Raw genomic sequence first — 23,465 nt, forward strand, 5'->3', positions numbered from 1 at the left:
ACAGTTTGTATTGGCGGTATGGTTCTGTTCTGGGCAAGAACTTCCTGCGCATCCATGCAGCCTAGCGTGGATAAGAGCAGCAAAAACCCCCCTTAGTGTAAACACAATAGAACCAACATGAATGTATGCAGATTTCATTAATTCAAGGTTTTTAAGTACATAATTTGAGAATTCATTTTGATTCAAGGGGAATCAGAATGCCAAATCCTGACTGAGAGAGGTGGAGCTGGGGAGGGAGGAGGGTAATGAGCTTCTGAGAAAACACGACAGCTGCTGATAATACTGAAGGAGCTTATATATGTATACAGTGATAGACGTCGTATTCTTATAGGTAGACGTGGATCAGCTGAGTGTCAGCTGATGCGAGCTTGACTAACGTGACCTGCCAGAACTTACACTACGCTTAATACTTGCATGGAAGAGTAGAAGTGGAAGATTTACTAGATGTTCTGATGAAAAACAACAAAGAACAAGTTAAAAATTAAGTGTTATGGCCTCTTATTCAGCTCCTGATCTTCAATGTTTTTTTCCAGTGTGAATTTTCCGGTGTTCTTTCAGTTCATCATCTGTAGTAAAGGACTTCCAGCACTGAAACACACACCGCAGTGTCTAACGTTACGAATAAATCTCCTCCTTCAAATAAATCTTCAAGTGTTTCTTGAGGACTGAAGCCCAATGAAACTGTTTACCGCACTGATCACAGATAAATGGTCTTTCTTCGGAATGAGAAGCTGATGTGATTTCAGAGAGAAAGCTTGAGCCGCTTCTTCCCAGTGTGAACTCTCATATGAATATATAATATCAGGAGACAGATTTTTTGGCTTCTGTTTTTCCTTTCTTGTTCACGACCATCAGGTCTAAAAGAAACATCAAATCATGTTCATCACAAAGTGAAGCTTAAATCCTATCAAATCTGGTCAACAACTGCTGTGCACGATTATGATCTATTTTAATGTCAAGAAGATGATTTGTTATAAGTCACTAGTTTGGTCATGAAACTCTAGATGACGCAGGCTTGACGTGATCTGTAAGCAATCACATCGTTTCCTACACGACACAAACTGATTGGCCTCTAAACTATGCAAGAATGTAAGAATGTGTTGACAGACCATCTTTTTACAACGAACCTTAAACAAATATGTGTTGGACTGAAGGAAAAGCAAATTGATGCCCGTACAATAGAAGGCGTAAAAGCGTCTACCAAGGGCATAAATGTAAATGTCTTACATGGCAAAAGTTACTTTCAATGGACTTTTTATACAATTATCTTGTTAACCATGACTTACGCAATTCAAAGTGTTCATAAAATGCTAATGTTTTATTTGAAGTAATTCCAATCTTTAATGCTGGTTTCACTAGTGCCACCAAATTCTCTCAAATGTGTATCTGCAGCAGCTCTGGGCATGTGACAAAAGTTTATATCTTACTGGTCATCACATTTCTGTGAAGGGCAAAGAAACTAGTTGAAATATTCTCCAACCTAAACACCAACCTCTTTGTTCTTCAGTATCATGATGTTTCTTTATTTGATGATCAAAACAAACAAATTAACCATGGCTGAAATAACGTATCATTCAGTGACTGAATGATACGTTCATTCAGTCACTGAATTATTGATGAACCATTATTGATGCATGCTGGGAGATATGGGTGAGTTTTGATTGGTGGTACCCAGCATGCATTGCAGCATGAAGCATTTAATTGATTGTCACCATTGTTGAGAGTCATACACTGATTCTTGATGGCGAAGTAATAATGTAAAGAACAACTAAATGTTTTTAAAATCCTTATTATTTGATAAAGAACATTGCTCTCATGCTGTAACATTAAATGGCTTCTATTATAAAACAACACTAATAACACAAATCATCAAAAATCAGTCAACATCACCCAATCTAATTTTCTCTACGCTTTTTTGCCACAGCAAATGTGCTTTATAAACACACAATTAAAGCAGCCAGAGAAAATTGTATACTAAATAGTCAAGGGTAAAGAGTCCAACTAAAGCAAACACTAAAGCAAACACTAACCACCATAATGGAGAGTTTAAAATACAACTATTGATTTAATTAAAACAGAAAACAAATAAAGTCAGTCTGGTTAGTAATAAGTGAAGCTGGTAATGCTGTTTGTGGAGTTGTTTAATCAGATCTTGAGAGATTTCATGTATTTTATCTTCAGTTAATTTCATCTAAGTCTGTGGCTGGAAGTAATTCTTGTGTTTTTCTTTCCTTCAATGATTCTTCTTGTTAACAGTGGGTGTTCATCAATAATGATTCAGTTGTATTTTAAAGTCACCATGATGGTGGTTAGTGTTTGCTTTAGTTGGACTCTTGACCCTTGACTATTTAGTATAACATTTTCTCTGGCTGCTATAATTGTGTGTTTATAAAGCACAATTGTTGTAGCTAAAAAAAGGCATGAGAAAATGAGATCAGGTGATGTTGGTTGTTTATTGATGATGATGATGTCATCATGTAATTACCTGCATCCCTGATCTTATTCCGTGTCTAATGCTTTGATCTAAAGGATATAGGATTATATAGGATTTGTGGTTTTAATAATGTATTTTTCAAAATAGACGTCATTTGATTCTACAGAATATCTAATAGTGTTGTTTATCAAATAATATACTTGTTTTTTAAAAACTATTTAGTGCACAAAAAACTTTCATCTATTGCTTTACTTAGACGCACACAGACATCAAGAAACATCATATGAATCTCAACAATGGTGACAATCATACAAAATATCCAGTTAATCAGATCACCCCTGAGCATAAAACAAGCTACAAAAAATCCAGCTGCATAATTTATTAATGCAGCAATGCATGCTGGGAGATATGGGTGAGTTTTGATTGGTGGTACCCAGCATGCATTGCAGCATGAAGCATTTAATTGATTGTCACCATTGTTGAGAGTCATACACTGATTCTTGATGACCCAGTAATAATGTAAAGAAAAACTAAATGTTTTTAAAATCCTTAATATTATTTGATAAAGAACATTGCTCTCATGCTGTAACATTAAATGGCTTATATTATAAAACAACACTAATAACACAAATCATCAAAAATCAGTCAACATCACCCAATCTAATTTTCTCTACGCTTTTTTGCCACAACAAATGTGCTTTATAAACACACAATTAAAGCAGCCAGAGAAAATTTTATACTAAATAGTCAAGGGTAAAGAGTCCAACTAAAGCAAACACTAACCACCATAATGGAGAGTTTAAAATACAACTATTGATTTAATTAAAACGGAAATCAAATAAAGTCAGTCTGGTTAGTAATAAGTGAAGCTGGTAATGCTGTTTGTGGAGTTGTTTAATCAGATCTTGAGAGATTTCATGTATTTTATCTTCAGTTAATTTCATCTAAGTCTGTGGCTGGAAGTAATTCTTGTGTTTTTCTTTCCTTCAATGATTCTGCTTGTTAACAGTGGGTGTTCATCAATAATGCTCAATCATTATTCAATCACTTCATTATCTCATTAACTCCAACACTGATTCAGTGTTACATTTAACAGCCAGTAGTGTGCACACTGAGCAGTGTTTATTTCATCTGGGCAAACCCATGTGAGGCCTACATGGAAACTGAGGACAAAACTGTCTGGGTCCCAGTTAGATAGCCCAGGTCAAACCCATTTGGGCCCCACATGGCTGTGCTGGCTGGGGTATTTTTCATTCTTGCCCTGTTCCAAATACCATTCAATTGAAAGGATTTTCTGTGGAGTTAGGAGGGCAACTAAAATATCCAGGTTTATAGTGTTAGTAAATGTTTTGTTTTTATTTACGGTAAAAAAAACATCATCCTTCACTTAAAGGGTAACTAACCCTGAACCAACTTTTTTTAGTTAATGATCTGTAAGACTGGGGCTTTATTATTGCTGTTCATTGATTCAAGTAATTTTTTTGACATTTGGGTATAAAGTGTTTTAATTCTACAATATATGGTGTAAAAACGTCTGAGTGCTGCCCTCTTCAGATTGAACGGTGGCTACTGCAGTTGAATTTTCCTATTGGAACTTGTGGTGGCCTGTGGCGTAAGCAGCGCGTGATTTTTTTTCCCAAACCACTTCAGTGGAAATCCCGCCCTGCAGCCGATTTAAAAGTTTTCATTGGTCATGTCAATCACTGTACTGATTGCCTACACCAAACACTGATCCCTAAACCTACCCGTCACTGTAACCTAAACCAATGAAATCGGCTGCAGGGCGGGATTTCCGCTGAAGTGGTTTGGGAAAAAAAATCACGCGTAAGCAGCCACCAGCTAACCACACCCTTGCCAAAAGAAAGACGCGTCTCAGATGCACGCCCCGCCTCGGCTGGGCTCCGCCCACCTTTACAGCATTTTTTCAAATATTGCCAGTGGGTGGAGTCAGGCTCTGTGTGTGGTTGAAGGTTGCTGGGCGCGCTGACTGACAAAGATTGTACAGCAAACAATTTTGATTGAGCAGTGTAACTTTTGTTTGTAACCCTTTAAGCAAAATTGTGTGTGGTTGAAGGGCGCTGGGCGCGCTGACTGACAAAGATTGTACAGCAAACCATTTTGATTAAGCAGTGTAACTTTTGTTTGGTTGCCTGTATTTAAGTTTGCTTGAGAATGGCTGAAATTTCAATTTAGCAACCCTAGAACCAATGTGTGTGTGTGTGTGTGTGTGTGTGTGTGTGTGTGTGTGAGTGCACAAGATGCCCACACTATCCGTTAAATTTAATAAAATAAAGATAAAAATAAAGGTGTGTGATGTGTGAATCCTAATGTTCTGTTGATTTTGCCATTTGTGTATGCTAAGCCAAACAAAAAAATATTGTGGTATTTTAATGGGTCATGGATACTCATCTATTATAATTTAATTTTTAATTTGACATTTTAATAATGTGGTTATTGTGCACTTGTAGGGGTCAGGACAATAATCTACAGTAAATGCTCCCATAACCAGTCCTTCCCCAGATTGCGTTCACAATAACAATATCATCTCAGGTTATGACTGTAACGCTAGTTCACTGGGTAGGGAACCCGATGCGTCGATGACACTTTGGGAAGCCCCTGCGTGATTGTGTCTGAAGCGCATGTGTCAACTGCTCCAATGGCGAGAGTGAACGTCACGGGCGGGTGACGTCATGAATAGGAAAGGATAAAAGCACATCCGTTTAGACATAGGCTGGCATAGAACCTCATATGCAAAAGAGACAGCCTCGACTATCCACTTGCTAACCGTCTGCTTGGATGCAGGAAGGTCTTTCTTAGGGGGACAAAAGCATATTTGTAATTGATCAGACTTTCTCCACTGGGCAGATCTGTGGACATAAGTATCAGTGCTCTGACTGGACAGATGAGGTTCAGTTTCTCCTTGTCTCAATCCTTAAAGGGAGGAGGACAGAATGCCTGCAGTACGATACGCCTTGGGGACATTGGTTGGAACATTAGGTACGTAACCGGTTTCAGATAGAGGAATGGCTTTGACCATCCCGGGTGCAAACACAAGGCATGAGATACTGAGATATCCTGGAGATCTCCTACACATTTTATTGAGGAAATGGCTAGAAGGAACACAGTTGTGTTTTTTCTAAAACAGACAAGAGCCTCAGAGGGAGCGACAGATAGACCTTCTAGAACAAGACCCAGATCCCAAATTGGAACTCTGTTACAAATTGCGGGCCTCAGCCTCAGAGTGCCACGAAGGGAACGTATAATGAGAGGATCTCTTCACATAGATAAACCCCCCAAAGGGGGCATGGTAAGCAGCAATAGCTGCAACATAAACCTTCAGTGTTGAAGGAGATAACCCTGAAGCAAAACTATCTTGCAGGAACTCAAGTATTGAACCCAGAGTGCAATTAACAGGATCCCATCGTTGTAGATTACACCAAGAGGTAAAAACTCTCCATTTCAGGGTGTATAGCTTCCTTGTGGAACGAGCTCTGGAGTTCAGCCAAGGTTAAGAGACCAGAGTCTTTGAGACGGGACCCCTTAGAGGCCAGACCCACAGGTTGAATGTTTCTGGGCAGGGATGGAGGATTGCTCCCCCCGCCTGAGATAGAAGGTCCCTCCTGACCAGCAGCTCCAGGGGAGAGCCCTATAGAGGATAATAGGTTCGAGAACCACACTCGGTTTGGCCAATACATAGCTACTAACAGAACACTCACTCCATCCTGGCGGACCTTCTCCAGAACTCCCGGGAGCAGAGCGATCAAGGGAAATGCATACAGACCACTGCGTCCAGACCCAGTCACTGAATGAGCATATGCAACATTATACGATCATATTGCTTCCAATAAGCTGAATCGATCACCCTCATATATATCTTATTTATCATGTATGCTTTATATAACCTATGGATTTATTTGCGATTTTAACATTTATTACAGCCAATTTGTGGGTTTTCTACTTCAATTATAGGAACTAAATCACCAGAAGTTGCCTTATCAGAATCAGAATCAGTTTATTGCCAAGTAGTGCTTTCACACACAAGGAATTTGCTTCGGTAACAAGATGCTACCATCTGTATATCTTTTGTATCATGTATGCTTTATATTACCCAAGTTCTTTCTGTGTGTTTAAACATTTATCAAAGCTAAATCCTTCTACCTCAACTAAGGGAAACATATGTTATTTGGTACCTACTTGACGGGTAAAATATTCCTAGAATTTTGATATAAAGTAGAATTTTGTAGGATGCACCATATTTAAATTTTGAAAGTTGCATTAAACATGCGACCTGTATCCAGATGTTGTCCACATACAAATTGAAAAGACAAGTGTAGACGCGCTTCTGATCGGACTGTCATCCGACAGGATTGTTATCCTGTTGTCCAGGTTCGGAGGTAGTCGAGGACGCATTGTAATCGGATCTCAGTGTAATGTAAATGTAATCCAGCCATCGTGTCTGCATTCACAGGTGGACTTCATATAAATCCCCGCCCAGTCTCACCGCGTGGCTGTCAGAAAATAATGGCCAGACGTAATTTAGACAAGAAATTAAACCTTACAATGAATGTCAATCTTTAAAACAGTTTATTTAGACTTACATGATACTAACTATGTGTGTCATTTTTCATTTTAAGAGTGCAACATTATCTGAACGAGGTAATCGCCTGTACAATCACAGTCAGTCATGAGATCTTAATGAAGAGCTGCACACTGCTTTGCTAGAGGTGAACAACTGTAAACGCTCCATGTCCTGATTGGCTAATGATCCGATCTGCTTGATAGGATCTCGGTGATTGCATGTTAATGCCAAGTGTAAATGCAGCTTTAGATATTTGGGCGCACACGATCAGGTGGACATTATGCTAATTACATGCAAGAACCGGAGAATGGGGCATAGGACCTGCCCAAAACAATATCTGATTGACTGACACAAAGACGGGTTGGATGGACGCGCCTATAACACAATGACAAACAGTCTTGCGTTGCTTTTTGTCTTGCTTTTGCTGTGACTTTTCCTCTTGCTTTGATTTGTGCAACCTTTCCATCGTCCAGCGTGTACGCTTACATTATCTTCAAACCACCAAGAGCTCACTCAAAACTCATCAACTCTTCTGTAAGAGCCTTTCCTGGTCATGACGTCACCCGCCTGTGACGTTCACTGTCGCGATTGGACTAATTGACACGTGCTTCAGACACAATAATGCATGGGCTTCCCAAAGCGTCATCGACGCATCGCGAGTTCCCTCTAAAGGTAATTGAGACCTGACAGGAGATTTCAATATAGTCACTGCTCACATCCATATTGATAAATGCCAAGTTTTTTGCATGGAAACAACCATGTGCCCAATTTTTTTTTTGTAAATGAGGGTCACTGTGTGAAAACATACCAATTTCTGCAAATTTCCATGGACTAAATGCATATGAAAAATAAAGGTCACATGGTGAGCTGCTACAGGAAAAGCACACAAGCCAAACTAACTTCAAGATATCAGATTTTGTTGCTCAGCACATAAAGATGAACTACTTACCGTGATCTCAGACTGTGTTGATGTGGTTTCTCCACGGCATGGATCTTCATGTGTAGCTTCAGGCCACTTTTAATAGTGAAACTCTTTCCACACTGATCACACGTGTACGGTTTCTCTCTGCTGTGGATCCTCTCGTGTGTTTTCAGATGTGCTGACAGACTGAATCTCTTGTGACAGTGTGAACACTTGTAAGGTTTTTCTCCAGTGTGGATCCTCTCATGTTTTCTCAGAGGTGATGAGTCACTGAATCTCTTGTCACAGTGTGAACACTTGTAAGGTTTTTCTCCAGTGTGAATTCTCTCATGTGTTTTCAGATGTTCTGATCGACTGAATCTCTTGTCACAGTGTGAACACTTGTAAGGTTTTCCTCCAGTGTGGATCATCTCATGTGTTTTCAGATGTTCTGATCGACTGAATCTCTTGTCACAGTGTGAACACTTGTAAGGTTTTTCTCCAGTGTGGATCCTCTCATGTATTTTCAGACGTGATGAGTCACTGAATATCTTGTCACAGTGTGAACACTTGTAAGGTTTTTCTCCAGTGTGGATCCTCTCATGTATTTTCAGATGTGATGAGTCACTGAATATCTTGTCACAGTATGAACACTTGTAAGGTTTTTCTCCAGTGTGGATCATCTCATGTGTTTTCAGATTTGCTGACAGACTGAAACTCTTGTCACAGTGAGAACACTTGTAAGGTTTTTCTCCAGTGTGGATCATCTCATGTGTTTTCAGATTTGCTGACAGACTGAAACTCCTGTCACAGTGAGAACACTTGTAAGGTTTTTCTCCAGTGTGGATCATCTCATGTGTTTTCAGATTTGCTGACAGACTGAAACTCCTGTCACAGTGAGAACACTTCTAAGGTTTTTCTCCAGTGTGAATAATCCTATGCCGTTTTAACGTGCTTACTGAAATAAAAGTCTTTTCACACTCAAAGCACATATAAGCTCTTACACCAGTATGTATTTTCTGATGTGTATATAAAGTGTGCAACAGTGAAAAACTCTTTCCACACACAGAACATGAATACGGCTTCTCCTGTGTATGAACTCTCAGGTGTTTCTTCAGGGCTGATGCACTAGAAAATGTTTTTTCCGCATTGATCACATGTGAATGGCTTCTCTCCGGTGTGAATTCTCATGTGAACATTAAGAATATGTTTTTGTGGGAAACTCGTTCCGCATTGATCGCATGTGAACGGCTTTTCTCCTGTGTGGATTTTCATGTGTTCTTTAAGGTGTGCTGATTGCCTGAAACTCTTCCCACATTGATCACATGTGAACGGCTTCTCTCCAGTGTGAACTCTCATGTTAACTTCAAAAGGATTTTTTAATGTGAAGCTCTTTCCACACTGATCACATTTGAACAGTCTCTCTTCAGTGTGAACAGCCTCTCTTCAGTATGAACTTGCATGTGACAATCAAGACATTGTTTAGTTGTGAAACTCTTTCTACACTGATCGCATGCATATGGCTTCTCTCCGGTGTGGATACTCTTGTGACTCTTAAGGTTATGTTTGTATGTGAAACTCTTTCCACACTGAGTTCAGGTAAAATATTTATTGTATCTTCTTTACTTTAAACAATTATTTTTAGTCTTTGAGCGGCTCAAAAGTTTTTCTCCAGGTTTGACATGATGTTCCTCCTCCACTTCACTCAGTTCTTCACTCGCTCTCTTTCATCAGGTCTGAAATGAAAGAATAAATTATATGTATTAAAATTTCTAAAACCTAAAAGAAACATTATGTGGTTAAAAACACTGAATAGTTGTGATATATGACAAGCGCTTGTGACACTGCCACAGTAAAGCCCTGCATGATGCTCACTTAAGTTAAAATACATATACAGTGCCTTGCGAAAGTATTCGTCCCCCTTGAACTTTTCGACCTTTTGCCCCATTTCAGGCTTCTAACATAGATATAAAACTGTAATTTTTTGTGAAGAATCAACAACAGGTGGGACACAATCATTGAGTGGAACGAAATTTATTGGATATTTTAAACTTTTTTAACAAATAAAAAACTGAAAAATTGGGCGAGCAAAATTATTCAGCCCCCTTAAGTTAATACTTTGTAGCGCCACCTTTTGCTGCGATTACAGCTGTAAGTCGCTTGGGGTATGTCTCTATCAGTTTTAACCATCTTCCCTGTCCCTGCTGAAGAAAAGCAGGCCCAAACCATGATGCTGCCACCACCATGTTTGACAGTGGGGATGGTGTGTTCAGGGTGATGAGCTGTGTTGCTTTTACGCCAAACATAACGTTTTGCATTGTTGCCAAAAAGTTCGATTTTGGTTTCATCTGACCAGAGCACCTTCTTCCACATGTTTGGTGTGTCTCCCAGGTGGCTTGTGGCAAACTTTAAACGACACTTTTTATGGATATCTTTAAGAAATGGCTTTCTTCTTGCCACTCTTCAATAAAGGCCAGATTTGTGCAGTATACGACTGATTGTTGTCCTAGGGACAGAGTCTCCCACCTCAGCTGTAGATCTCTGCAGTTCATCCAGAGTGATCATGGGCCTCTTGGCTGCATCTCTGATCAGTCTTCTCCTTGTATGAGCTGAAAGTTTAGAGGGACGGCCGGGTCTTGGTAGATTTGCAGTGGTCTGATACTCCTTCCATTTAAATATTATCGCTTGCACAGTGCTCCTTGGGATGTTTAAAGCTTGGGAAATCTTTCTGTATCCAAATCCGGCTTTAAACTTCTCCACAACAGTATCTCGGACCTGCCTGGTGTGTTCCTTGTTCTTCATGATGCTCTCTGTGCTTTAAACGGACCTCTGAGACTATCACAGAGCAGGTGCATTTATACGGAGACTTGATTACACACAGGTGGATTCTATTTATCATCATTAGTCATTTAGGTCAACATTGGATCATTCAGAGATCCTCACTGAACTTCTGGAGAGAGTTTGCTGCACTGAAAGTAAAGGGGCTGAATAATTTTCCTCGCCCACTTTTTCAGTTATTTATTTGTTAAATAAGTTTGAAATATCCAATAAATTTCGTTTCACTTCATGATTGTGTCCCACCTGTTGTTGATTCTTCACAAAAAATTACAGTTTTATATCTTTATGTTTGAAGCCTGAAATGTGGCAAAAGGTCAAAAAGTTCAAGGGGGCCGAATACTTTCGCAAGGCACTGTATATACTGTATTCTGTTTTATCTGCATGCATGTTGGTTTTGAGCATTTGCCTATACCTTTTTGTTGGAGGGGAATAAGGGGGACTTTTGTTGGACTCTTAGGGCTCTTATTATGATAAGCCTAGGGTTAAAGGAATAGGTTTTTTTGAAACCCTCATTTTTCAAACCCTCAAAATGAAACCCCCATTTTGAAAGGGTTTTTTGGTGAGGTGGCAGATTATTGTTTGGCTAACCTAGCTCAGTTTGGAAGGCCCAAAATTATCTCTTGGAAGAGAGACACGGTGTATTAGATGCTGGAGCCGTTTCATATGCACACGCTCTGGTCTGGGATATACGTGGTGGACTATACTCTGGAGACTTTTTTCGAGCTGGATGATTAACCTGTTTTTTGTGGGACCTTGAACCAGTGGATTCATCTTTTTCTCTTTTTAGGGACCTTGTTTTTTCAACAGGACTTCAAATTGCCTACCTACCCCAAAGCAGAAAAGGACTGAAAGAGGACTACTGGGAATTATTTTTGTTATTTATATTTTGCTTGCACGGACTTACTACTATTGAACTTTCTCTGTATGGACTATTTTTTTTGAGTTGATACAAAGAGTAAGCAGATTTATGTTATGTTTGCATGTGCCTTACAAGTGTCTAAGTTGCCTTTATATTTTCAATGCAATGTTTTTTGTGGACTTTGCTGTCTTTGCATTCATGCTGGTTTTGTGTAGTGCTTTTGGTAAAGAGTAAAAGGAGACAATAGTCAGCTACCCTTGATATAATGATTCACCCTTTTATGAAGAGTTGAAGTTGTTATACGCTGAGTGTGTCCGTCTTTGGCTCAGCTCCAGCCATAGCGCGAAAGCACAGTTTGTATCTGGTAGTTATGTCACGTCACTGGATATTCGCTCCTTAGTGGTCAGCTGCTGCAGAGCGTGCCGAAATCAAAATTGCGGATGAGATGTAGAGTAAAATATCTAGTGGAAAATGAGAATGTTATGAAAATGAAAATGCTATGAAATGAAAGTAAAATCACTCGAACTAAAATTGTTAGAATATTTCATAATAACAATTTATGGATGTCTAGTGATCTCAAGGAATGTATTCGTGAGAAAAAACATGCTTTTAAAAATGGTAATATCGAGTTACTCAAGAAAAAAAGAAGCGAATTAAGATCGAAACTGAGTAAAGCAAAAATAGAATATAAGGATAAAGTTGAATGTCATTATTTCTCAGGAAATGATAAGAAAGCATGGGAAGGTTTAAATGTGATGATGGGTCGGGAAACTAAGCAAAACCGTATCCCCCTGTCACACTCCTCTCCATCTTTTGCAAATGATCTAAATGTCTTTTTCAGTCGTTTTGACAAAAATGATTTTAGTGCTGACCGTGACAGTGTGTGTAGGTCCATTTTGGGATATGTCCCTATTATACTGAATGAACATGATATTATAGCCAGCTTGTCCAGTATTAAGCCCAACTCAGCCCCAGGGCCAGATGGCCTGACAGGGAGAGTTTTAAAAGAAAATGTCACGGAACTAAAAGGTATTGTGCTGAAGTTATTCCAGTATTTGCTTAATTCCTTAACAATTCCCAAATTATGGAAAATGTCCTATATTGTGCCTTTTCCGAAAAAACCTGGAGCCACTGAACAAAAAGATTTTAGGCCCATTGCCCTTACTTCCATCTTTGGAAAATGTTTTGAGAGAGTTATAAGCAAACATATTACAGCATCAGTTTCTAATAGTTTAGATCGTCTCCAGTTTGCTTACAAAAGTATGAGGGGAACCGATGATGCAACTGTTAGTATGTTTCACACCATGGCAAAGCACCTTCAAGCCCCCTCCCACCTAGCTAGGGCCCAGGTTATCGATTTTACATCTGCCTTTAACAGCATGCAGATCCACATCCTGCTGCAGAGACTTATCGATATAGGAGTAAATGGTGGTATTATCCACCTTCTAAGGGACTTCCTCTCTGATCGCCCTCAACAGGTTCTGGTTAATAATACTCAGTCTGCCATCCTTGTGCTTAATACTGGCGTCCCTCAAGGGACTATTCTTTCACCATTACTCTTCTCCATTTATACAAACGAATTCCAATTAGATCGGGAACATTTTCGTTTGTTTAAGTATGCAGATGATATGGCCCTGGTTGCTTTATTAAAGAGGGGGGACATAGTTGGAGAGGAAGTATATAGAGCACATGCGTCATCTCTCCAGAAATGGTGCGATGAAAGTTCCTTAGAGATAAATGTAACAAAGACAAAGGAACTTGTCTTTCATGAAAAAGACCCTGTGCAGCCCCTTATAATTAGGGGACAAATAGTATAGGTAGTAGAAAAGTTCAAATACCTCGGTACATATATTGATTCTAATCTAAATTTCGGTGAAAATACAGATTATATTTTAAAAAACTGTAACCAACGTCTACATCTAATGCGCAAGCTCAACTCCTTCAGAGTGAGCAAGCACATTATGGAAACAGTCTATAAGAATCTGATAGAGAGTAATCTAAACTTTAACATGGCGATGTGGTATGGTAATTTAAACGTAAAAGGGAGAAACAAGTTGCAGAGAATAGTAAACCTCGCCTCAAAAATCATAGGGACAAGTCAGAAACAATTAAGTTCCATGTACGAGGAAGCTCTCAGGAAAAAAGCTTTTGGAATAGCAAACGATCCCTCTCATCCACTCAATAGGGAGTTTGAACTCCTTCCCTCTTCCAGACGTTACAAAGTACCTAGGGCAAATCGTAACATTTTTAAAAATTATTTTATTCCTAATGCAATTCGGACGCTGAATAACACGCCCCGTTGATGTATTGTAACGTAATTGCTATTTGCTGTGCTGCATTTTGCCCCAAAGATGTCTGTGTGTTAGTCCTGCTGTTCTTGTAGTTTTTATTGTTGTTGGTTTGATTGTTGTTCTTATGAGACCGAAGGCAAATTTCCACATTGTGGACAATAAAATAAAATGAATGAATGAAAGTGTGTCTTGTTTTCTATCAGTACGATCATATGTTCTTAATTCATAAGATGGCTTGATTGAAATCTGTGTAAAATATGTCGTGTTCTTATAATAGGAATCATGTCTAAACTGTACCATTTTTACTCTCTGCTACAGCTGAAGAAGTAAAGGGATCACAGATAACACATGATTTTTACGATGAGAGGTGAAGAAAATGCCTCCTCAAATAAAAACAGTGCCAAATTGGTCAGAACTCATCTAAGAGGCTGGACAAACAGCCGAGTTTAAAATCTTAGGACCCGAACAAAGCCAGAGTTCGGTTAGTAGAAGATTTTAAGTTGGGTTGAGGTTTAGTTTGTGAATTTGTTCGCTAATCTACTCTCGTCTCGTCTTCTTTCTCTTTCTTAGCTTTATCTTTCTTTTCTGTTGAGAGTCTCGGTTCTAAGTTAAGTTTTGCTGCAAAGTTTCGTTTAAACGATTCGACTGCAAAGCCGCTTTCAACTTAAAAGACTTTTCATCCATCGCCAACACACCACGTGATTGGCCGCCCAGAGACATCTATCCAGGCACCGAGCAAACAACGGACCCGGGAAAATCCCTTTACGTAAACAAAAGGAACCCAAAGAAACGCACAGACAAACGCAAGTATACTTCCAGACTCTAAGCTGAACTGGTGCATTGAGATAAAATTGAATAACCCGCCTAAGAAACGATAGAAGGGTTAAATTAATGATTGATGGTTCGTTCAGGTCATGTCTTCAGTGCATATAGAAACTTGGGATTTCATCATCTCACTCTTAAAACTCATTCTTTCCTCACTCTCTTTCTTTCTGCAACTCGTATGAATGTGTGTGTGTGCATCTGATTGTGTTAGATATTAGTTTTATGTGTTAGAAATTAGAATAATCAATAAAGTCTTTGTATTTTAAAGATAATTGTCTTGTGTTATGTGCTTACAGATTTAATGTCTTAAACTGCTGATCAAAGTTACCTTGCTAATAAATAGTGTTTCACTATAGTTTGGATATTTATATCCGCTGCAGAGGTTATAGTTACGGCCCGTTAGAATGAACGCTGGATGAGTCATTTGCTCGCCCGTATAACCGATTCTTTTAAGATTCCCTATAAATTATTTAATAATTCCCTTTGAGCTAAATTGACCTGTCTAACCCAGACACAGTTATTTCTTACATATCCCTGCTTCACACACGCTGCCTCAGTGAATGTTTAGCCTATATTTCTGTCAGGGATCTGTCACTTCTGTCTGGTCTATATCGTGGTTTGGTGACAGAGCTCTAACACTCCCGGTTTGTCATGTGTTTGTGTTTAGTCTGGTCTGTTGTGAGCACATAGCTTGTCATGTATTTCCTTGTGCCATGTGCTCTCCTGTCAATTGTCTAGCCCTGCCCATCTTGTTACCTGGTTATTGATTAATAATCTGCCTTCCTCGTTACCCTCTTTTGTTTGCTTCCCTATTTAGTCTCCCTGTGCTGGTTCGTTGTCCATGTTCCCTGTACCTGCCAGATGCCCATCTTGTTTTCCCCCATGAGGAGTTTTTGTTTGTAGTTTTTTTTTTTTTTATTTACTTAAAGATCCTTATTCCTGCACATGAATCCTCACTTAACTATAATGCCATTCCGTGACAATTTTAGATTGCGAACTGCCTTGTGCTCTGCTCAGTTTGTTTGGAATTTTGCTTGGTTTGACGGTTTGAGCTTTTGTTTGTTGTAGGATTAATTGGTTGTTGCTTTTTCCTCTCTTTTGTGTCTTTTCTACCTTTGTATAATTTTGTTTTGAACCGTTTTCTTTGGTAAATGTTATTGGTGTAAATTGATGTAATTTGTACATTATTAAATCACTTGGATTTAATAAAGCAGCCTACTGTGAGGCTTGAATATCAGATAGCCTTAGCAAATCGATTCGCCATGCTTGAGAACCTACCAGAAGATGTGGACAAAGCACTAGATGTAGTAAACTCTAACATCCAGGAAGCAGCGAAAGAAACAATTGGGTTCGTAAGGAAGAAGAAAAAACCATGGATTAGTGAAGAGGTATTGTTGCTCACTGACAAAAAAAGAGAGTTGAAGGCACAGCACACGCTAGTAAGATCATACTGGAAATCATACGTAGCAGGATGAAACCGCTTATCGAAGAGCCGATGTCAGAGGAACAAGCCGGCATTAGGCCATCAGAACTGCAACAGCGTTCTGTTCAATGGGCGACCTCCAAAAGACATGGAAAGGCAGAGGAATCAGCATACATACCAAGATGCGCTTGTATAAAGCATTGATCCAGCCAATAGCGCTATACGGCTGTGAAACTTGGACCCTTAAAAAAGCGGAAGAGAAAAAACTCCTTGTATTCGAAATGGCTACCCTAAGGACGATACTCAGGGTTAGCAGATTAGCCAAAATCCGTAACGAGATAATACGACAGCGTACGGGGTGCCATCAAACGATTGTGCAAGTAGTACATGAGAGGCAGCATAGGTGGCTAGGACTTGTGCTGAGAATGAACGAAGACCGTATAGCGAGTTACATCCATAACTAAAAATAAAGCATTTTAAGTCGATCGCAAAGAGTTTTCAAAATCAGAGAAAAAAAAGCCTATTGTGTGTAGTGAATGGTGTCTAGGGGATGCGGAGGCGCGCGCTGTTACAATCATGCCATTTTTGCCACGCGCACCTTTGGGCTCATGCGGACGCGTCAAGTTTTAACCAGCTCAGCCACAGTAACAGCTCATATTTAGCCAGCTAAACTTTTACTACCCTGTTAGAAAAAATATATAGTTGTATATCGTTTCAGGTGTTTCTTCTCCCTCGCTGTATTATGGGTTTGCTATGTGGGGGGAAATGTGCTGGTTACGTTTGTGAGACAATCAGCTGATTACTATTATTATATAATATATATTAAGACCCTTGATCCTCACCTGACTATGGCTTTGTAAACTTTATCCATGTGGTTTATAATGGACTGTGGTACAGAAACAGTGACAATGTTACACACTCTTGGCTTACTCTGGCTATTCTCTGCTGTCTCAGACGACGATATGTTTGTCCAGTTTCAGGCACCTTAGCTTCTTCGAAAGGGAGGGGTGAGCAGTGGGCTGAGCCCTTAGTGCAACTCGCAACCGAACCGCTAGATGTCGTTGAAAATCACACACTGCACCTTTAAGGGCCGGTCACACTAGACTGTTACTTCCACTGATACTTTCTTGCAATACAATGCTATGCTACAAATGCTTTTTTTCAGTTTTTTTTTCCTCATCAAAACCGAATATGTTTATCAGTTGTTGTGTATTGTAATTTATTGTATATCAAGCAGGGACACGTTTGTGTGCATCTTGTTTTGTAATTTCACCGTAACGAATAGAGTCTCCGCCACGGCGTTAAGTGATAGATTGAAGCGTGCGTCCGAGTGAAGACTGTACGCGAGCCACTAATCGCAGCAGCAACAAGCACTCAGCAGCTTGATTTAAAAAAATAAAATAAAAAATAAAACATTTCAAAAGTGGATCCATCCGTAATAAAAAATATCCACATGGCTCTGGGGGTTTAATAAAGGCCTTCAGAAGCGATGTGTTCATGTAAGAAAAATATCCATATTTAAAATGTTATACTACTACTACTAGAGCACAAAATTGTTTACAAGAGAACACATTTCTTCATTGATCTAGTCACGTAATTCAGCTATCAAACTGCACAAGATTTATGCATTTAAATTTAAAATGCACAAAATGTTCTTAAAGGAACCAATGTCCACCCACCAGTCTCACAAAATCCTGTGGATAACACTGTAACCGCAGCAAAATAAGTCTATAATAGTAATGTGCAGCGTGCATTTGTGTGAAGCTTTGATACTTTTAATGAGAATAAAATGAAACTGTCTGAATAAGAAGCAGTTGCTGTTGTCATAAACCCACTCATTTTATGATGAACAAAACAGATAACACAGACTCATCCGGGTCACTGATGTCAGCAGCGCTAGGAATGTTTTTTCATTGTGGAATTTTTGCATTGGGGAGCTAATAAAGTATTAAAACTCAGTCAAATCAATATTTTGTGTACAGGAGTTATAATTATGCCATTCAGTATCGTGCACTCGCTCGAATACAAACCCTGCTGCTGCCATTTGTGGCTATTGTTTCGTAAACTGTTGGATTATGAGATACAAACAGGTGCAATTTTAAACCCGTTTAATCTGAAATCAATATATCTTATTCCCATAATTATGTAGCCCATGTGGCGAAATGCTGTGTAATAAGAGGTATGACTGTTTACCGTGTTGAAAAGTCATTGATTTATAGTTGAGCGGGAAATATGATTGAAAATCAGTAGATTTTTGGTTGACCGGGAGATCAACGGGTGTTAACGTTATACCAACGTACTGCACCGGACACAGCTCATTTCTGGACCCTTGGCACAAGCGTACAGGTAAGCTTGCTTATTGTTTGATTTGAATGAATTGTACCAAATCAAATACTGTTAGGCTGATCGTTATGATGGTTAGTGTAGTAACTGACGCAGTGCTGCAGGAAATAGATTTTTGTTTTACCACTATGTCAAAATCTGCCAAAAGTTGCCTAGGCCTACTTTGTAGTTCTCTTCTAGGTTATAAAGTTAGCAAAACCTCCGAGTCCAGTCTATTTTTGTGATATTTAGCTCAAAATACATGTCTGTAGCCTACCCACTGCTTGTGTCGTGAAATCTGTTATCACAGCGCTAATTTTTTGCATTGTGATTTTATTTTCTGTTTTAGGTGCTCTTACTCAGCAGATGGAGACAGCCGCCGATACCCACTTCACATGTGCCAGACCGGGCAGGAGGGACTGGACGACAAGATATTCAGGCGTCAGAGGACATTGAAGTGTAAATAAAGAGTAGCCTACAATTAATTAAATAAAAAGGCTAATAAAAATGAATTTGTTTGTGTGGTGTGTTCAGTGTTTTATACAAGATTTCAAATGTTCCATTACTTTTTAACATCCTGGCTGTAGATAAAGCAGGCTATTTAATTCATGGCATTAGCCTACATTTAAAATTAACATTTAAAAACGATTGAAATTCCATTGAAATCACGAAACGCTGAATGTTGATACAATGACTTAATGTTGACAACGGAATGTTGATTTAACATAGTTTCAATGACTGCTATCTGGAATATTATTGAACCATATGGTAACTGACGATTTTAGTCCAACACATATTATATCTTAGACTGCTATACTTAAAACAAATTAAATAACCATTAAGTGTGCAAACATACCTTTAAAGAAGAGTAGTACGAGGCAAAATGAGCAAAAACACACCGGAAGTCCTACTCTAGCTCACTCCTGCATGGAAAAACACACGTGCGAATGATAGATCACGATTAAAAGCGCCATTTTCAAAGAGAATTTGCTAATTACACTTATCAGCAAAGTTTTAACACAATGTACACTGTTATAAAGTTACAAAGAGACTGTAAATAGGACGTACGAGAGAGTAAAAGATACTGTGCTTCTCGTCTGCTTTACACAGTGAGACTAAGCGCGAATGCTTAAAGAGGAAGCGATATACCACTTCCTAACGGCCGTTAGTGCAAGTGCAAGAGCAAACAAGACATCTCTCTTCTCGCATCTCGGATCTGACCTATATGGGGAGGCTGCAGACCTGGAGCCGGCAGATATTCGCCCCTGACAGTTTTACGCCCCTGTTGTTCCTGATGCGTCCAGTAGGGGAATATACTTCAAAATAACATAATTAAATCGACTCTTACACATGAATAACCCGTCCATAGACATTTTTGTTTGTTTTTTGTTCATTTAAATATAAACGTTACAGTTTAGATCTGCACGGATTAAAATGTCTTTAGCTATTCAGTTGGGCTTCACTCTCTTCACTCAGCCTACAGAAGACTATGTGTTTTTGTGAATTGAACATTTAAAAATACACAGTTGGATCAACTATGTTATGAAAAGTATATGACCTACTGCAGTTATAGGCCTATTCACCACAGGTTTTTATATGGAAGACTGAGTGAAATATGTTGTTGTGAATTTATAGTTACATTCAGATATTAACCAAATTTAGCCCATTAGACATACAGTACCGTGTAATCATATGGATCCTTGATTAGCTGTAGTACCATTCTCTATTGGTCGTTATGTTTTGTACAGCTACAAAACAGTGTCCTACACAGCATTTTATGAAGACAAACACAATTTATCCCTTTTCTAAAATTCCAAGGGCCATTTAAAAGAAAGACACAATACTGTTGTTCACAATTTTTTTTTTGACACCATTTATGAATTATGATGACTCCCCTATGGTTTACCCCTCTTCTTTAACTATTTTTAAAAAGGACATCCATGGTGATTTTATCGTTTGTGTGTGTGTGTGTGTGTGCGCAGAATTGATGTCAGGTGTGTGTGGATTGCATCAATTTGCTCCTGATCTTCAAAGTACAGCGGCACAACCACTTATTGATGGAACAATAGTGAAAAAAGATTCAAGCCACTTTGATTTCTTTTGGCCACCAATGATGGACTGTGCAGAGAAAATTGAAAATGACCATGTCCATGTATGTCTCTGTAAGTTGTTTATTTTGTAAGTCATAAAAAAATAATGAGTGTTTATAAGTTTAGAGATAGATTTTCATTTTCTTATAGCTAAAGCAAACACACCTTTATGAGATGCAAATTAAAAAGAATTTGGTAAAGACAGAGTATGATAAAACCCACATTAAGTGCACATAGCCTGCATTTTAGTCCCGACCAGTAAGCTATTTTAAGAAATGATGTTGGAAATAATCAAAATATTTGAGTGAGTGTGCAGTTCAACTCTTCACTTAGAGAGAGATTTACATACATGTATACATGGCTATTATAAATGTGTCTTTTGTGTGTTCACATCATAGACTGTAAAAAAACAAGTTCAGATATTTCCAATATCTACTGTAATGTTGCCCCAGAAACAATGTGGAGTATGTTTTAATGCAAGGAGTAAACAGGGTCTTACCAGAAGAGGCCATCTCACACAAGCTAAAGACAGGCAACAAAAGACAATTAAAAAGAAAATGCATTTTAAAGTGAGTAGAGAAGACTAAGGGCAACTAAACCTACACGTGGTATAGCTGAGTTTAAGCCAGATAGAACATAAACCTGACCGTCAAGTACTTTTTGTCTCTCGAAATAAATTATAGACCCATCCATTGATATAGAAATGAATTGATAGGCTACCTATACCAGGCTAATTGTTTATAAATAATAAATGTTGCATCATTGCTAAACAACAATAACTTTAGCAGATTATTTAACACACAAATGACAGAATCTATAATTTTTTGTCAGATTTTCATTCTAATGATAAAAATCTTGATTATACGGTATTATTACTTTGTCTTCTGGGCAAGATTCATCCTTATAAAGACAGAACCATTCAATGATCCCGATTTAAGAATATTCTCCTCTGATATAAAGTCCCTTTTTTCTTCTTTTAAGAAAATGTCAAAACCTTTAAACTCAAAGGTTTCTAAAATAAATAATATCATTGAGTCTGATGTAAAGCACCTTTAATTTTTTATATTGACAAAATGTAAAATTGTATTGATTTGTGTAGCCTCAATCTCTTTTGATGTCCCCCTTGTTATTTTTTTCTCTTCTCACTGTTAATGTCTTGTATCCTTTCATTTGCAATACAAAATAAATAAATGTATTAATTAAAAAACAAAAGAAGATTATTTACTAACATAACTCAATTCGTGTCGCTGTACAGCCTCCCCCTACTGGACGCATCAGGAACAACAGGGGCGTAAAACTGCCAGGGGCGTATATCTGCCGGCTCCAGGTCTGCAGCCTCCCCTTCCTCGACCTGACACCTGCGAGATCAAAGACTGATAGACGCTCGTGCACGGTGTTGCTAAACTGGATATAATTTAAGTTCTGTTGCTTTTATATGAAAATAAATATAATGAACAAGACACCCATTGTAGCCTACTTGTTATTTAATTCCATTCCAAATGTGTTAATCAATATTTTTTTCTTTAAAACAGCCTGTTTTTATAAAAATTACATCACATAACCCATAGAGAGATCGCACTGTCAGAGAGTTCGGAAATATTCACACATAATTTATACACTTAAAAACATAATATCAGAGTTTTAAAATCAAACATTTTAAAGGGTAACTAAACCCTAAACCAACTTTTTTTTAGTTAATGATCTGTAAGAATGGGGCTTTATTAGTGCTGTTCATTGATTCGAGTAACTTTTTTGACATTTGGGTATAAAGTGTTTTAAGTCTACAATATATGGTGTAAAAACGTCTGAGTGCTGCCCTCTTCAGGTTGAACGGTGGCTACTGCAGTTGAATTTTCCTATTGGATGTTTGGGGTGGTTCGTGACATAAGGGGTTGTTGGTGAGGTAGGCAAGGTCCATACAGACAGATGGGCTCTGTCCTCCGCTGGGCTCTGCCCACTTTCCCAGCATTTTTCAAATATTGCCAGTGGGTAGAGTCAGGCTCTGACCAGGGGTTTAGTTACCCTTTAAAGTCCCTGTAAAGTCAAAATGAAGTATGTGTTCTGAGTTTGTCATATCACAGAAAAATGTGTTATTAGACACCCACGCAAATTTGAATGATAAAAAAAGCCGTCAAGAACATAAAATAAGCTATCAAAATCTTGAAAAAATGAGCAGTAGTCTCTGCTCTCAAACGCTGGGGGCGTATCCGCCGGAATGGATGCTCCTAGCAGCTTATTAGGTTAATTATAACATGAGCGCACAAGGCAACTTACACTCATTGGTGGGCACGCACTGCCGATGATGTCACCAGTTGTCGGCGCGACAGGATGAAGGCCGAGGCGGGAGATAGTTGTTCGGCCCCATTCACCAGCGGATTATCAGTGAATCCCAGTTGTCTCCGACGAAAGTTTATAAAACTATCCTGTGTAAAATGATCACTACAGAGGCGGTTTTTTTGTGGTGATCCTCAGCTCTCCATCAAGGTGGCTCTTCACAAAATTAATCCACCTCTTCTTGATGTGATCGTATTTAGGCAATTTAAATAAGGACACCGATCTGTTTTGTACGTGATCGCATCCAGGTAGTAAGCATTTCCGTGACGAAGACATAGCTAACTAGCAAACTGTAAGCTGTAGTAACTAATAATACTGACAGTAACTCGCGATTGAGCGGCAAACTGATGCGAATGTGCTCTATTTATATTGTTAGGGGAGCGGCCAGCCTCAGGGGCTCCAGTGCGTCATCAGGTAGGGGCGGGGCCAGGAGCTCAGGCACTCCAGTGCGTCATCAGGTAGGGGCGGGGCCAGGAGCTCAGGCACTCCAGTGCGTCATCAGGCAGGGGTGGGGCCAGGAGCTCAGGGGCTCCAGTGCGTCATCAGGTAGGGCGGGGCCAGGAGCTCAG

At 39.0% G+C, this 23,465-nt stretch overlaps 1 pseudogene across 1 annotated transcript in view; it reads right to left on the minus strand.

Moving 5' to 3' along the window:
- LOC143746056 (uncharacterized) overlaps positions 1-23,465 on the minus strand; it is a 129,781-nt pseudogene that overhangs the window by 82,686 nt on the left and 23,630 nt on the right. Inside the window, exons 4-5 of the transcript XR_013206425.1 lie at positions 10,441-10,729; positions 7,963-9,503 (exon numbers count right to left, since the gene is read on the minus strand). The product of XR_013206425.1 is annotated as an uncharacterized LOC143746056 (transcript). The remainder of the gene's footprint in view (positions 1-7,962; positions 9,504-10,440; positions 10,730-23,465) is intronic.

The sequence above is a fragment of the Siphateles boraxobius genome, unplaced genomic scaffold (genome assembly GCF_051911475.1).
Source record: "Siphateles boraxobius isolate OS27281-9 unplaced genomic scaffold, OSU_SipBor_1 21, whole genome shotgun sequence".
NCBI classification, from domain to species: Eukaryota; Metazoa; Chordata; class Actinopteri; order Cypriniformes; family Leuciscidae; genus Siphateles; species Siphateles boraxobius.